Here is a 16,500-nt window from a genome sequence, read left to right on the forward strand (position 1 = left end):
TGCTGGTCTAGAGCTGTGAGGGGTGATTCTCAGTATCCCTGCTGGTCTAGAGCTGTGAGGGGTGACTGTCAGTATCCCTGCTGGTCTAGGGCTGTGAGGGGTGACTGTCAGTATCCCTGCTGGTCTAGGGCTGTGAGGGGTGACTGTCAGTATCCCTGCTGGTCTAGAGCTGTGAGGGGGGACTGTCAGTATCCCTGCTGGTCTAGGACTGTGAGGGGTGACTGTCAGTATCCCTGCTGGTCTAGGGCTGTGAGGGGTGACTGTCAGTATCCCTGCTGGTCTAGGGCTGTGAGGGGTGACTGTCAGTATCCCTGCTGGTCTAGGGCTGTGAGGGGTGACTGTCAGTATCCCTGCTGGTCTAGAGCTGTGAGGGGTGACTGTCAGTATCCCTGCTGGTCTAGGGCTGTGAGGGGTGACTGTCAGTATCCCTGCTGGTCTAGGGCTGTGAGGGGTGACTGTCAGTATCCCTGCTGGTCTAGGGCTGTGAGGGGTGACTGTCAGTATCCCTGCTGGTCTAGAGCTGTGAGGGGGGACTGTCAGTATCCCTGCTGGTCTAGGGCTGTGAGGGGGGACTGTCAGTATCCCTGCTGGTCTAGGGCTGTGAGGGGTAACTGTCAGTATCCCTGCTGGTCTAGGGCTGTGAGGGATGACTGTCAGTATCCCTGCTGGTCTAGGGCTGTGAGGGATGACTGTCAGTATCCCTGCTGGTCTAGGGCTGTGAGGGGTGACTGTCAGTATCCCTGCTGGTCTAGGGCTGTGAGGGGAAACTGTCAGTATCCCTGCTGATCTAGGACTGTGAGGGATGACTGTTAGTATCCCTGCTGGTCTAGGGCTGTGAGGGGTAACTGTCAGTATCCCTGCTGGCCTAGAGCTGTGAGGGGTGACTGTTAGTATCCCTGCTGGTCTAGGGCTGTAAGGGGAAACTGTCAGTATCCCTGCTGGTCTAGGGCTGTGACGGGTGACTGTTAGTATCCCTGCTGGTCTAGGGCTGTGAGGGGTGACTGTCAGTATCCCTGCTGGTCTAGGGCTGTGAGGGGTGACTCTCAGTATCCCTGCTGGTCTAGGGATGTGAGGGGTGACTGTTAGTATCCCTGCTGGTCTAGGGCTGTGACGGGTGACTGTCAGTATCCCTGCTGGTCTAGGGCTGTGACTGGTGACTATTAGTATCCCTGCTGGTCTAGAGCTGTGAGGGGTGACTGTCAGTATCCCTGCTGGTCTAGGGCTGTGAGGGGTGACTGTCAGTATCCCTGCTGGTCTAGGGCTGTGAGGGGTGACTGTCAGTATCCCTGCTGGTCTAGGGCTGTGAGGGGTGACTGTCAGTATCCCTGCTGGTCTAGGGCTGTGAGGGGCGACTGTCAGTATCCCTGCTGGTCTAGGGCTGTGAGGGGCGACTGTCAGTATCCCTGCTGGTCTAGGGCTGTGAGGGGCGACTGTCAGTATCCCTGCTGGTCTAGGGCTGTGAGGGGTGACTGTCAGTATCCCTGCTGATCTAGGGATGTGAGGGGTGACTGTCCATATCCCTGCTGGTCTAGGGCTGTGAGGGGTGACTGTCAGTATCCCTGCTGGTCTAGGGCTGTGAGGGGTGACTGTCAGTATTCCTGCTGGTCTAGAGCTGTGAGGGATGACTGTCAGTATCCCTGCTGGTCTAGGGCTCTTAAGGGGTGACTGTCCATATCCCTGCTGGTCTAGAGCTGTGAGGGGTGACTCTCAGTATCCCTGCGGGTCTAGGGCTGTGAGGGGTGACTGTCTATATCCCTGCTGGTCTAGGGTTGTGAGGGGTAACTGTCAGTATCCCTGCTGGTCTAGGGCTGTGAGGGGTGACTGTGAGTATCCCTGCTGGTCTAGGGCTGTGAGGGGTGGCTGTCAGTATCCCTGCTGGTCTAGAGCTGTGAGGGGTGGCTGTCAGCATCCCTGCTGGTCTAGGGCTGTGAGGGATGACTGTCAGTATCCCTGCTGGTCTAGGGCTGTGAGGGGTGACTGTGAGTATCCCTGCTGGTCTAGAGCTGTGAGGGGTGATTCTCAGTATCCCTGCTGGTCTAGAGCTGTGAGGGGTGACTGTTATTATCCCTGCTGGTCTAGAGCTGTGAGGGGTGACTGTCAGTATCCCTGCTGGTCTAGGGCTGTGAGGGGTGGCTGTCAGTATCCCTGCTGGTCTAGGGCTGTGAGGGGTGGCTGTCAGTATCCCTGCTGGTCTAGGGCTGTGAGGGGTGACTGTCAGTATCCCTGCTGGTCTAGGGCTGTGAGGGGTGACTGTCAGTATCCCTGCTGGTCTAGAGCTGTGAGGGGGGACTGTCAGTATCCCTGCTGGTCTAGGGCTGTGAGGGATGACTGTCAGTATCCCTGCTGGTCTAGGGCTGTGAGGGGTGACTGTCAGTATCCCTGCTGGTCTAGGGGTGTGAGGGGTGACTGTCAGTATCCCTGCTGGCCTAGGGCTGTGACCGGTGACTGTCAGTATCCCTGCTGGTCTAGGGCTGTGAGGGGGGACTGTCAGTATCCCTGCTGGTCTAGGGCTGTGAGGGGGGACTGTCAGTATCCCTGCTGGTCTAGGGCTGTGAGGTATGACTGTCAGTATCCCTGCTGGTCTAGGGCTGTGAGGGGTGACTGTCAGTATCCCTGCTGGTCTAGGGCTGTGAGGGGAAACTGTCAGTATCCCTGCTGGTCTAGGGCTGTGAGGGGTGACTGTCAGTATCCCTGCTGGTCTAGGGCTCTGAGGGGTGACTGTCAGTATCCCTGCTGGTCTAGGGCTGTGAGGGGTGACTCTCAGTATCCCTGCTGGTCTAGGGCTGTGAGGGGTGACTGTCAGTATTCCTGCTGGTCTAGGGCTGTGAGGGGTAACTGTCAGTATCCCTGCTGGCCTAGAGCTGTGAGGGGTGACTGTCAGTATCCCTGCTGGTCTAGGGCTGTAAGGGGAAACTGTCAGTATCCCTGCTGGTCTAGGGCTGTGACGGGTGACTGTTAGTATCCCTGCTGGTCTAGGGCTGTGAGGTGTGACTGTCAGTATCCCTGCTGGTATAGGGCTGTGAGGGGTGACTGTCAGTATCCCTGCTGGTCTAGAGCTGTGAGGGGTGACTGTCAGTATCCCTGCTGGTCTAGGGCTGTGAGGGGTGACTGTCAGTATCCCTGCTGGTCTAGGGCTGTGAGGGGTAACTGTCAGTATCCCTGCTGGTCTAGGGCTGTAAGGGGAAACTGTCAGTATCCCTGCTGGTCTAGGGCTGTGACGGGTGACTGTTAGTATCCCTGCTGGTCTAGGGCTGTGAGGTGTGACTGTCAGTATCCCTGCTGGTATAGGGCTGTGAGGGGTGACTGTCAGTATCCCTGCTGGTCTAGAGCTGTGAGGGGTGACTGTCAGTATCCCTGCTGGTCTAGGGCTGTGAGGGGTGACTGTCAGTATCCCTGCTGGTCTAGGGCTGTGAGGGGTGACTGTCAGTATCCCTGCTGGTCTAGGGCTGTGAGGGGTGACTCTCAGTATCCCTGCTGGTCTAGGGCTGTGAGGGGTGACTCTCAGTATCCCTGCTGGTCTAGGGCTGTGAGGGGTGACTCTCAGTATCCCTGCTGGTCTAGGGCTGTGAGGGGTGACTGTTAGTATCCCTGCTGGTCTAGAGCTGTGAGGGGTGACTGTCAGTATCCCTGCTGGTCTAGGGCTGTGACGGGTGACTGTCAGTATCCCTGCTGGTCTAGGGCTGTGACTGGTGACTATTAGTATCCCTGCTGGTCTAGAGCTGTGAGGGGTGACTGTCAGTATCCCTGCTGGTCTAGGGCTGTGAGGGGTGACTGTCAGTATCCCTGCTGGTCTAGAGCTGTGAGGGGTGACTATTAGTATCCCTGCTGGTCTAGGGCTGTGACGGGTGACTGTCAGTATCCCTGCTGGTCTAGGGCTGTGAGGGGCGACTGTCAGTATCCCTGCTGGTCTAGGGCTGTGAGGGGTGACTGTCAGTATCCCTGCTGGTCTAGGGCTGTGAGGGGCGACTGTCAGTATCCCTGCTGGTCTAGGGCTGTGAGGGGAAACTGTCAGTATCCCTGCTGATCTAGGACTGTGAGGGATGACTGTTAGTATCCCTGCTGGTCTAGGGCTGTGAGGGGTTACTGTCAGTATCCCTGCTGGTCTAGGGCTGTGAGGGGTGACTGTCAGTATCCCTGCTGGTCTAGGGCTGTGAGGGGTGACTCTCAGTATCCCTGCTGGTCTAGGGATGTGAGGGGTGACTGTCAGTATCCCTGCTGGTCTAGGGCTGTGAGGGGTGACTGTCAGTATCCCTGCTGGTCTAGGGCTGTGAGGGGTGACTGTTAGTATCCCTGCTGGTCTAGAGCTGTGAGGGGTGACTGTCAGTATCCCTGCTGGTCTAGTGCTGTGACGGGTGACTGTCAGTATCCCTGCTGGTCTAGGGGTGTGAGGGGTGACTGTCAGTATCCCTGCTGGTCTAGGGGTGTGAGGGGTGACTGTCAGTATCCCTGCTGGTCTAGGGGTGTGAGGGGTGACTGTCAGTATCCCTGCTGGTCTAGGGGTGTGAGGGGTGACTGTCAGTATCCCTGCTGGTCTAGGGCTGTGAGGGGTGTCTGTCAGTATCCCTGCTGGTCTAGGGCTGTGAGGGGTGACTGTCAGTATTCCTGCTGGTCTAGGGCTGTGAGGGGTAACTGTCAGTATCCCTGCTGGCCTAGAGCTGTGAGGGGTGACTGTCAGTATCCCTGCTGGTCTAGGGCTGTAAGGGGAAACTGTCAGTATCCCTGCTGATCTAGGGCTGTGACGGGTGACTGTTAGTATCCCTGCTGGTCTAGAGCTGTGAGGGGTGACTGTCAGTATCCCTGCTGGTCTAGGGCTGTGAGGGGTGACTCTCAGTATCCCTGCTGGTCTAGGGATGTGAGGGGTGACTGTTAGTATCCCTGCTGGTCTAGAGCTGTGAGGGGTGACTGTCAGTATCCCTGCTGGTCTAGGGCTGTGACGGGTGACTGTCAGTATCCCTGCTGGTCTAGGGCTGTGACTGGTGACTATTAGTATCCCTGCTGGTCTAGGGCTGTGAGGGGTGACTGTCAGTATCCCTGCTGGTCTAGGGCTGTGACGGGTGACTGTCAGTATTCCTGCTGGTCTAGGGCTGTGAGGGGTGACTGTCAGTATCCCTGCTGGTCTAGGGCTGTGAGGGGTGACTGTCAGTATCCCTGCTGGTCTAGGGCTGTGACGGGTAATGGCAGTATCCCTGCTGGTCTAGGGCTGTGACGGGTGACTGTCAGTATCCCTGCTGGTCTAGGGCTGTGAGGGGCGACTGTCAGTATCCCTGCTGGTCTAGGGCTGTGAGGGGTGACTGTCAGTATCCCTGCTGGTCTAGGGCTGTGAGGGGTGACTGTCAGTATCCCTGCTGGTCTAGGGCTGTGAGGGGCGACTATCAGTATCCCTGCTGGTCTAGGGCTGTGAGGGGTGACTGTCAGTATCCCTGCTGGTCTAGGGCTGTGAGGGGTGACTGTCAGTATCCCTGCTGGTCTAGGGCTGTGAGGGGCGACTATCAGTATCCCTGCTGGTCTAGGGCTGTGAGGGGCGACTGTCAGTATCCCTGCTGGTCTAGGGCTGTGAGGGGTGACTGTCAGTATCCCTGCTGATCTAGGGATGTGAGGGGTGACTGTCCATATCCCTGCTGGTCTAGAGCTGTGAGGGATGACTGTCAGTATCCCTGCTGGTCTAGGGCTGTGAGGGGTAACTGTCAGTATCCCTGCTGGTCTAGAGCTGTGAGGGGTGACTCTCAGTATCCCTGCTGGTCTAGGGTTGTGAGGGGTGACTGTCAGTATCCTGCTGGTCTAGGGCTGTGAGGGGTGGCTGTCAGTATCCCTGCTGGTCTAGGGCTGTGAGGGGTGGCTGTCAGTATCCCTGCTGGCCTAGGGCTGTGAGGAGTGACTGTCAGTATCCCTGCTGGCCTAGGGCTGTGAGGGGTGACTGTCAGTATCCCTGCTGGTCTAGGGCTGTGAGGGGTGACTGTCCATATCCCTGCTGGTCTAGGGCTGTGAGGGGTGACTGTCAGTATCCCTGCTGGTCTAGGGCTGTGAGGGGTGACTGTGAGTATCCCTGCTGGTCTAGAGCTGTGAGGGGTGATTCTCAGTATCCCTGCTGGTCTAGAGCTGTGAGGGGTGACTGTTATTATCCCTGCTGGTCTAGAGCTGTGAGGGGTGACTGTTAGTATCCCTGCTGGTCTAGAGCTGTGAGGGGTGACTGTCAGTATCCCTGCTGGTCTAGGGCTGTGAGGGGTGACTGTCAGTATCCCTGCTGGTCTAGGGTTGTGAGGGGTAACTGTCAGTATCCCTGCTGGTCTAGGGCTGTGAGGGGTGACTCTCAGTATCCCTGCTGGTCTAGGGCTGTGAGGGGTAACTGATAGTATCCCTGCTGGTCTAGGGCTGTTAGGGGTGACTGTCAGTATCCCTGCTGGTCTAGGGCTGTGAGGGGTGACTGTGAGTATCCCTGCTGGTCTAGAGCTGTGAGGGGTGATTCTCAGTATCCCTGCTGGTCTAGAGCTGTGAGGGGTGATTCTCAGTATCCCTGCTGGTCTAGGGCTGTGAGGGGTGACTGTGAGTATCCCTGCTGGTCTAGATCTGAGAGGGGTGATTCTCAGTATCCCTGCTGGTCTAGGGCTGTGAGGGGTGACTGTTATTATCCCTGCTGGTCTAGGGCTGTGAGGGGTGACTGTCAGTATCCCTGCTGGTCTAGGGCTGTAAGGGGAAACTGTCAGTATCCCTGCTGGTCTAGGGGTGTGAGGGGTGACTGTCAGTATCCCTGCTGGTCTAGGGCTGTGACTGGTGACTATTAGTATCCCTGCTGGTCTAGAGCTGTGAGGGGTTACTGTCAGTATCCCTGCTGGTCTAGGGCTGTGAGGGGTGACTGTCAGTATCCCTGCTGGTCTAGGGCTGTGAGGGGTTACTGTCAGTATCCCTGCTGGTCTAGGGCTGTGAGGGGTGACTGTCCATATCCCTGCTGGTCTAGAGCTGTGAGGGGTGACTGTCAGTATCCCTGCTGGTCTAGGGCTGTGAGGGGTGACTATTAGTATCCCTGCTGGTCTAGGGCTGTGAGGGGTTACTGTCAGTATCCCTGCTGGTCTAGGGCTGTGAGGGGTGACTGTCCATATCCCTGCTGGTCTAGAGCTGTGAGGGGTGACTGTCAGTATCCCTGCTGGTCTAGGGCTGTGAGGGGTGACTGTCCATATCCCTGCTGGTCTAGGGCTGTGAGGCGTTACTGTCAGTATCCCTGCTGGTCTAGGGCTGTGAGAGATGACTGTTAGTATCCCTGCTGGTCTAGGGCTGTGAGGGGTGACTGTCAGTATCCCTGCTGGTCTAGGGCTGTGAGGGGTGACTGTCAGTATCCCTGCTGGTCTTGGGCTGTTAGAGGTGACTGTCAGTATCCCTGCTGGTCTAGGGCTGTGAGGGGTGACTGTCAGTATCCCTGCTGGTCTAGGGCTGTGAGGGGTGACTGTCAGTATCCCTGCTGGTCCAGGGCTGTGAGGGGTGGCTGTCAGTATCCCTGCTGGTCTAGGGCTGTAAGGGGAAACTGTCAGTATCCCTGCTGGTCTAGGGCTGTGAGGGGTGACTGTTAGTATCCCTGCTGGTCTAGAGCTGTGAGGGGTGACTGTCAGTATCCCTGCTGGTCTAGAGCTGTGAGGGGTGACTGTCAGTATCCCTGCTGGTCTAGGGCTGTGAGGGGTAACTGTCAGTATCCCTGCTGGTCTAGGGCTGTGAGGGGTAACTGTCAGTATCCCTGCTGGTCTAGGGGTGTGAGGGGTGACTGTCAGTATCCCTGCTGGTCTAGGGCTGTGACTGGTGACTATTAGTATCCCTGCTGGTCTAGAGCTGTGAGGGGTGACTATTAGTATCCCTGCTGGTCTAGGGCTGTGAGGGGTGACTGTCAGTATCCCTGCTGGTCTAGGGCTGTGACTGGTGACTATTAGTATCCCTGCTGGTCTAGGGCTGTGAGGGGTTACTGTCAGTATCCCTGCTGGTCTAGGGCTGTGAGGGGTGACTATTAGTATCCCTGCTGGTCTAGGGCTGTGAGGGGTGACTGTCCATATCCCTGCTGGTCTAGAGCTGTGAGGGGTGACTGTCAGTATCCCTGCTGGTCTAGGGCTGTGAGGGGTGACTGTCCATATCCCTGCTGGTCTAGGGCTGTGAGGCGTTACTGTCAGTATCCCTGCTGGTCTAGGGCTGTGAGAGATGACTGTTAGTATCCCTGCTGGTCTAGGGCTGTGAGGGGTGACTGTCAGTATCCCTGCTGGTCTAGGGCTGTGAGGCGTTACTGTCAGTATCCCTGCTGGTCTAGGGCTGTGAGAGATGACTGTTAGTATCCCTGCTGGTCTAGGGCTGTGAGGGGTGACTGTCAGTATCCCTGCTGGTCTAGGGCTGTGAGGGGTGACTGTCAGTATCCCTGCTGGCCTTGGGCTGTTAGAGGTGACTGTCAGTATCCCTGCTGGTCTAGGGCTGTGAGGGGTGACTGTCAGTATCCCTGCTGGTCTAGGGCTGTGAGGGGTGACTGTCAGTATCCCTGCTGGTCTAGGGCTGTGAGGGGTGACTGTCAGTATCCCTGCTGGTCTAGGGCTGTGAGGGGTGACTGTGAGTATCCCTGCTGGTCTAGGGCTGTGAGGGGTGACTGTCAGTATCCCTGCTGGTCTAGGGCTGTGAGGAGTGACTGTCTATATCCCTGCTGGTCTAGGGATGTGAGGGGTGACTGTCAATATCCCTGCTGGTCTAGGGCTGTGAGGGGTTGCTGTCAGTATTCCTGCTGGTCTAGGGCTGTGAGGGGTGACTGTCAGTATCCCTGCTGGTCTAGGGCTGTGAGGGGTGACTGTCAGTATCCCTGCTGGTCTAGTGCTGTGAGGGGTGACTATCTGTATCCCTGCTGGTCTAGTGCTGTGAGGGATGACTGTCTATATCCCTGCTGGTCCAGGGCTTTGAGGGGTTACTGTCAGTATTCCTGCTGGTATAGGTCTGTATGGGGTCTTGTGTGGTTACCCTTGACATTCTGGGTGGTCAGGCTATGGTGATGTCATCATTGGTCATCGTGTGTGGTTAGCCTTGACCTCACTGTTACTCAAGTTAGGTGATGACACCCATGGTGGTCTTGTGTGATTAGCCTTCACATCCTGGATGGTCAAGCTGGGTGATGATATTATTGGTGGTCTTAGATTTTTGTTCACAAAAAAGGGTTTATGCAAATAAAGTCTAAGGGGCTCCAAAGCCCAGAGCCCCTCACTGGGGCAAAAAAAACCTCTCTGGATCTACAATTATAAAATATACAGTTTCGACTTACATACAAATTCAACTTAAGAACAAACCTCCGGACCCTATCTTGTATGTAACCCGGGGACTGCCTGTACCTAATACCTGAGCAGGTCTGGGGTCGGTATTTGCCCACTAGATCCCATCCCTGACCCTCTGCTGGATGTGTGTCTGGTCCTGTAGATAAGCAGGACTTGTCTATTGTCCTTCTGTATACACTGTCTGATCCCCTGGAATTTACTACTTTAACCCTTTCTATACATCACTCAACATCCACACACAAGTCTCCGCTTGATACAAAGGGCGTCCTGATAAGGAGCTGTTCAGACTTTGACTGCTGAGATTGTGATGAGGCAGCAGGGAGTCCTGGCAGAGCTGTGGTCACAGCACGGCCCGGCTACTGAGCTATGGCGCCGTACAGACACTACTGCCGAATGACGGTGCATCGCAGGCACTACTGCCGAATGACGGTGCATTGCAGGCACTACTGCAGAATGACGGTGCGTCGCAGGCACTACTGCCGAATGACGGTGCATCGCAGGCACTACTGCCGAATGACGGTGCATTGCAGGCACTACTGCAGAATGACGGTGCGTCGCAGGCACTACTGCAGAATGATGGTGCATCGCAGGCACTACTGCCGAATGACGGTGCATCGCAGGCACTACTGCCGAATGACGGTGCATCGCAGGCACTACTGCAGAATGACGGTGCGTCGCAGGCACTACTGCAGAATGATGGTGCATCGCAGGCACTACTGCCGAATGACGGTGCATTGCAGGCACTACTGCAGAATGACGGTGCGTCGCAGGCACTACTGCCGAATGACGGTGCATCGCAGGCACTACTGCCGAATGACGGTGCATTGCAGGCACTACTGCAGAATGACGGTGCGTCGCAGGCACTACTGCAGAATGATGGTGCATCGCAGGCACTACTGCCGAATGACGGTGCTTCGCAGGCACTACTGCCGAATGACGGTGCATCGCAGGCACTACTGCAGAATGACGGTGCGTCGCAGGCACTACTGCAGAATGATGGTGCATCGCAGGCACTACTGCCGAATGACGGTGCGTCGCAGGCACTACTGCCGAATGACGGCGCACCGCAGGCACTACTGCAGAATGATGGTGTATCGCAGGCACTACTGCAGAATGATGGTGCGTCGCAGGCACTACTGCAGAATGACGGTGCGTCGCAGGCACTACTGCAGAATGACGGTGCGTCGCAGGCACTACTGCAGAATGACGGTGCGTCGCAGGCACTACTGCAGAATGACGGTGCGTCGCAGGCACTACTGCAGAATGACGGTGTGTCGCAGGCACTACAGGATGACATACATGGTCATAGAGAGGGGAACAAGCTGTGCTCATACCCTTCCTTCCCCTCACAGACATTTCGGCCTCCCCCGTCCCATCTCAGATGTCGCTGTCCCATCTGGAGCCTGTTTCCTCTGGACATTTTCAGGACCCTTGGCTCACTGCCCCCCTTCCAGGTCCATCATCATCACACCCTATTGTCATCTCTAGACCCCAATCCCTTCCGATCTATCTTGCCCCCCAGACTTTACATATCTCTCACCAAACTCCCCTTTCCATGGACCTTACAGCATCGACTTCTCTCTCCAATGTACATGATAACATTCAGTCTGGCCAATTCTTTCTTGCCCCAAGGTCGTCTCGAAAAGCTAATGGATGTTAAATAATCAGATGGTCCACTGGTCTTTTTTTAATATTTTGCTCTTGGAGACCACAGGACAACTTTGGCCTGAAGGTCCTAGGACTGGAGGAGAAGCGCTGAAGTTTCCTGTATATAGAACATTTTGTCCATTGACATATTTGATGAACATGTAACCCACAGGAGAGGCCATTGTGATACCCTGTCTCATGGTCACAATTATGGGGGCCATCAGTGGTCATTGTTATGGTGGTTCTGTCCTTCTCCAGTTATGGGGACACTTTGGTGACCATTGAGATCTTGTAGTCTTGATGTCATCATTGCTGTGGTGGTTACACCTACTGTCATGGGGTCCTGTCCTATATCATCATATTTTGGGGTTCCGGTAAGGGGCACATGTTTAGGTCCACAGGTGGACAAAGCTTTTTAGAGATTTTTAAGGCTGTGTGTACGTGTACTAGTCATGGGCCTACTTTAACACACTAGCCCCAGGTGATAGGTGAACCATACATCAGTATCCATACAAGGTTCATCTACCTTTCATCCTCATATACAGTCATGGCCATAAGTTTTGAGAATGACACAAATCTTCTCCTGTCACATGATGTGTCCCTCTGGTCTGTCAGATGTTTATCACATACAGAGATACAAGTGCAATCATATTATGGGGAGCAGAAGCTTTTATTGTCAGGTAGGAGGAGTTACTGCAGCGAGTCAGTATCTGCAGGACCTCTCCTTCTTCTTCAGGACCTCTGCAATTCTCCCTGGCAGCTCACACTCACCTCCTGCACCAAATCCTGACTGATCGCCGTCCATTCCTGCACAATCACTGCTGCATTCTGTCACAATGGGGCAAATTTACTTACCCGGCCCATTCGCGATCCAGCGGCGCGTTCTCTGCTCTGGATTCGGGTCCGGCCGGGATTCATGAAGGCAGTTCCTCCGCCGTCCACCAGGTGGCGCTGCTGCGCTGAAAATCATCTCCACGCGCCGGAATGCACCACCTCGGACCAGGTGAAGGTAAGCGGTCCCCAAGCGACACTTTTTCGGTTTTTAAATGCGGCGGTTTTTCCGAATACGTCGGGTTTTCGTTCGGCCACGCCCCCCGATTTCCGTCGCGCGCATGCCGGCGCCGATGCGCCACAATCCGATCGCGTGCGACACAATCCCGGGGCAATTCAGGTACAATCGGTGCAAATCGGAAATATTCGGGTAACACGTCGGGAAAACGCGATTCGGGCCCTTAGTAAATGACCCCCAATGTGTTGGGTTTTGTTTGTCCCCCGTCTCTTGATGATTGACCACAAGTTCTCAATGGGATAAGATCTGGGGGCTTTCCGGGCCATGGACCCAGAATCTCTGTGTTCTGTCCCCGGAGCCATTTAGTTTTCCCCTTTATGGCCGGTGCTCCATCATGCTGGAGGAGGCTCTGCTCATCACCATCTGCTCCTGGAGGGTTGGGAGAAGTTGCTCTTGGAGGACATTCTGGTCCCATTCTTTATTCATGGATGTGTTTTTAGGCCGATTCCCTTTGCTGAGAAGCCGCCCCCCACATGAATGGCTGCAGGAGGCTTTACAGGTGCAGGAGACAAGACTGGTAGCATTGCTCACCTTGTCTTCTCCCAACAATCGGAAAGGGGATTCATCAGAGACAATGACTTTCCCCCAGTCCTCAGCAGTCCACTCCCTGCACCTCCTGCAGAATATCCGTCTGTCCCTGATGGTTCCTGGAGAGAAGCGGCTTCTGTGCTGCCCTCCTGGACACCAGGCCTTGCGCCAGGAGTCTCCGCAGTGTCACAGTGCAGATGCCCTCACACCTGCCTGCTGCCATTCCTGAGCTCTGCGATGCTGGGAGCCCCATCCCCAAGCTTAGACACTTGTAAGAGACGGTCCTGGCGCTTGCTGCTCCTTCTTTGGCCCCTGGAGCATTTTTGGTAACAATGGAGCCTCTCTCCTTGGATTCCTTGATGATGCGATAGATTGATGACTGAGGGGCAATCTTTCTAGCTGTGATACTCTTCCCTGTTCGGCCAGTTTTGTGCAGTACAATGATGACTGCACGTGTTTCTTTAGAGATAACCATGGTTAACAGAAGAGAAACAATGATGCCAAGCACCAGCCTCCTTAAAAAGTGTCCAGTGGTGTGATTGTTACTTAATCCTGACAGATTGCTCTCCAGCCCTGTCCTCATCAGCCCCCGCACCTGTGTTACTGGAGACATCACTGACACCATGTTATCTGCTCCTTTTAAGGCACCTGCAATAAAGTTGAAATGTGTTTTGGGGGAAAAAGTTCATTTTCTATGCAAATATTGACTTTGCAATTAATTGCTGTTAAGCTGATCCCTCCTTATAACATTCTGGAGTAGATGCAAATTGCCATTATAACACCTGATGCAGTAGACTTTGTGTCATTCTCAAAACTTTTGGCCATGACTGTACAATATTGGCCTCCAAACAGAAGGAGTCTCCCCCCTACTGGTCACCCCAAACCTCCTCAGATCTGTTGAGTTCCTCCCACTGGATCCGTTTCTGACATTTGCTTAAACAGCATAAAAACCTGCAGTGATATTTGTAAAAAGTACAAAAGAAAACTGATAGTGTGAATGTGCCCTAAGGCTGCATTCTTCCCGTGCACAATAACATGTTTACCTGCCACCGGCTCCACTTTATGGCTCTTTCACCTTTAATTATTATTTTTCTGGAAAGCCTGAAAAACCGGTCTGACAGAGCACAGGCCTCTGTGTAGCACAGGCTACAGGTCAACATTGTCACCTTTCTCCTGCAGGATGACCCCACAAGACCTCAGTGGACAATGGTGATGGGACCCTGAAGGGAGAAGACGGGGATCCTGGTCTATCCGGATCTGGGCCTAATCCCGGACCTCCTATGACTGTGCACAGTATGGCGGTATATACAAGGCTTTCTGGGGGTCTACAACTTTTTGGAAGAGCGATCTGGTACCCGCACCTTCAGAAGCCTCATAGATTGTACCACCTCCACCTCCTCCTCCCTCTGCTCCGGTTTCCCTTCTTACTCTCTCTGCTCCCCCCTCCCTCTCTGTCACAATATTTGTGGACTTTGCTCTTCTCAGACAAACACATCCTGACACATTAACCAATTTACTCTCTTCTGGTGAGCAATATAAGGAAAGTGATCAACAAGACATGAGGTGGGGGTATGTTTCCCTGGGGAGGCCTGTAGAGCCTTGACCCTTTCATAAGCCAAATGACTACAAACAGGACCTTCATCATCAAATTGTAGCCACATGTTGCTTATGACTCATGTACAAGGCGCACCATCAATAAATGCCTGCTAAAACGTCTAGGTTCATATATAGGGCGCACTGGATTATAAGGCGCACCTGATTATAAGGATGGATGACCAGCAGGTGGCAGACCTATGCACAGTGCAAGGCAGCTGTTATCTGTAAGTACGGTTCATATATAAGGTGCACCGGATTATAAGGTGCACCTGATTATAAGGATGAATGACCAGCAGGTGGCAGACCTGTGCACAGTACAAGGCAGCTGTTATCTGTAAGTACGGTTCATATATAAGGTGCACCAGATTATAAGGTGCACCTGATTATAAGGATGAATGACCAGCAGGTGGCAGACCTGTGCACAGTACAAGGCAGCTGTTGTCTGTAAGTATGGATCATATATAAGGCGCACTGGACTATAAGGCGCACCTGATTATAAGGATGAATAACCAGCAGGTGACAGACCTGTGCTCAGTACAAGGCAGCTGTTGTCAGCAAGTATGGTTCATATATAAGGCGCACCGGATTATAAGGCGCACCTGATTATAAGGATGAATGACCAGCAGGTGGCAGACCTGTGCACAGTACAAGGCAGCTGTTGTCTGTAAGAACGGTTCATGTATAAAGCGCACTGGACTATAAGGCGCAGCTGATTATAAGGATGAATGACCAGCAGGTGGCAGACCTATGCACAGTGCAAGGCAGCTGTTATCTGTAAGTACGGTTCATATATAAGGTGCACCGGATTATAAGGTGCACCTGATTATAAGGATGAATGACCAGCAGGTGGCAGACCTGTGCACAGTACAAGGCAGCTGTTATCTGTAAGTACGGTTCATATATAAGGTGCACCAGATTATAAGGTGCACCTGATTATAAGGATGAATGACCAGCAGGTGGCAGACCTGTGCACAGTACAAGGCAGCTGTTGTCTGTAAGTATGGATCATATATAAGGCGCACTGGACTATAAGGCGCACCTGATTATAAGGATGAATAACCAGCAGGTGACAGACCTGTGCTCAGTACAAGGCAGCTGTTATCTGTAAGTATGGTTCATATATAAGGCGCACTGGACTATAAGGTGCACCTGATTATAAGGATGAATAACCAGCAGGTGACAGACCTGTGCTCAGTACAAGGCAGCTGTTGTCAGCAAGTATGGTTCATATATAAGGCGCACCGGATTATAAGGCGCACCTGATTATAAGGATGAATGACCAGCAGGTGGCAGACCTGTGCACAGTACAAGGCAGCTGTTGTCTGTAAGAACGGTTCATGTATAAAGCGCACTGGACTATAAGGCGCAGCTGATTATAAGGATTAATGACCACCAGGGTGCAGACCTGTGCACAGTACAAGGCAGCTGTTGTCTGTAAGTACGGATCATATATAAGGCGCACCGGACTATAAGGATGAATGACCAGCAGGTGGCAGACCTGTGCACAGTACAAGGCAGCTGTTGTCTGTAAGTACGGTTCATATATAAGGCGCACCTGATTATAAGGATGAATGACCAGCAGGGGGCAGACCTGTGCACAGTACAAGGCAGCTGTTGTCTGTAAGTACGGATCATATATAAGGCGCACCGGACTATAAGGATGAATGACCAGCAGGTGGCAGACCTGTGCACAGTACAAGGCAGCTGTTGTCTGTAAGAACGGTTCATGTATAAGGCGCACTGGACTATAAGGCGCACCTGATTATAAGGATGAATGACCAGCAGGTGGCAGACCTGTGCACAGTACAAGGCAGCTGTTGTCTGTAAGTACGGTTCATATATAAGGCGCACCTGATTATAAGGATGAATGACCAGCAGGTGGCAGACCTGTGCACAGTACAAGGCAGCTGTTGTCTGTAAGAACGGTTCATGTATAAAGCGCACTGGACTATAAGGCGCACCTGATTATAAGGATGAATGACCAGCAGGTGGCAGACCTGTGCACAGTACAAGGCAGCTGTTGTCTGTAAGAACGGTTCATATATAAGGCGCACCGGACTATAAGGTGCAGCTGATTATAAGGATGAATGACCACCAGGGTGCAGACCTGTGCACAGTACAAGGCAGCTGTTGTCTGTAAGTACGGATCATATATAAGGCGCACCGGACTATAAGGATGAATGACCAGCAGGTGGCAGACCTGTGCACAGTACAAGGCAGCTGTTGTCTGTAAGTACGGTTCATATATAAGGCGCACCTGATTATAAGGATGAATGACCAGCAGGGGGCAGACCTGTGCACAGTACAAGGCAGCTGTTGTCTGTAAGTACGGATCATATATAAGGCGCACCGGACTATAAGGATGAATGACCAGCAGGTGGCAGA

This window comes from Engystomops pustulosus, chromosome 11 (assembly GCF_040894005.1).
Source record: "Engystomops pustulosus chromosome 11, aEngPut4.maternal, whole genome shotgun sequence".
NCBI classification, from domain to species: domain Eukaryota; kingdom Metazoa; phylum Chordata; class Amphibia; order Anura; family Leptodactylidae; genus Engystomops; species Engystomops pustulosus.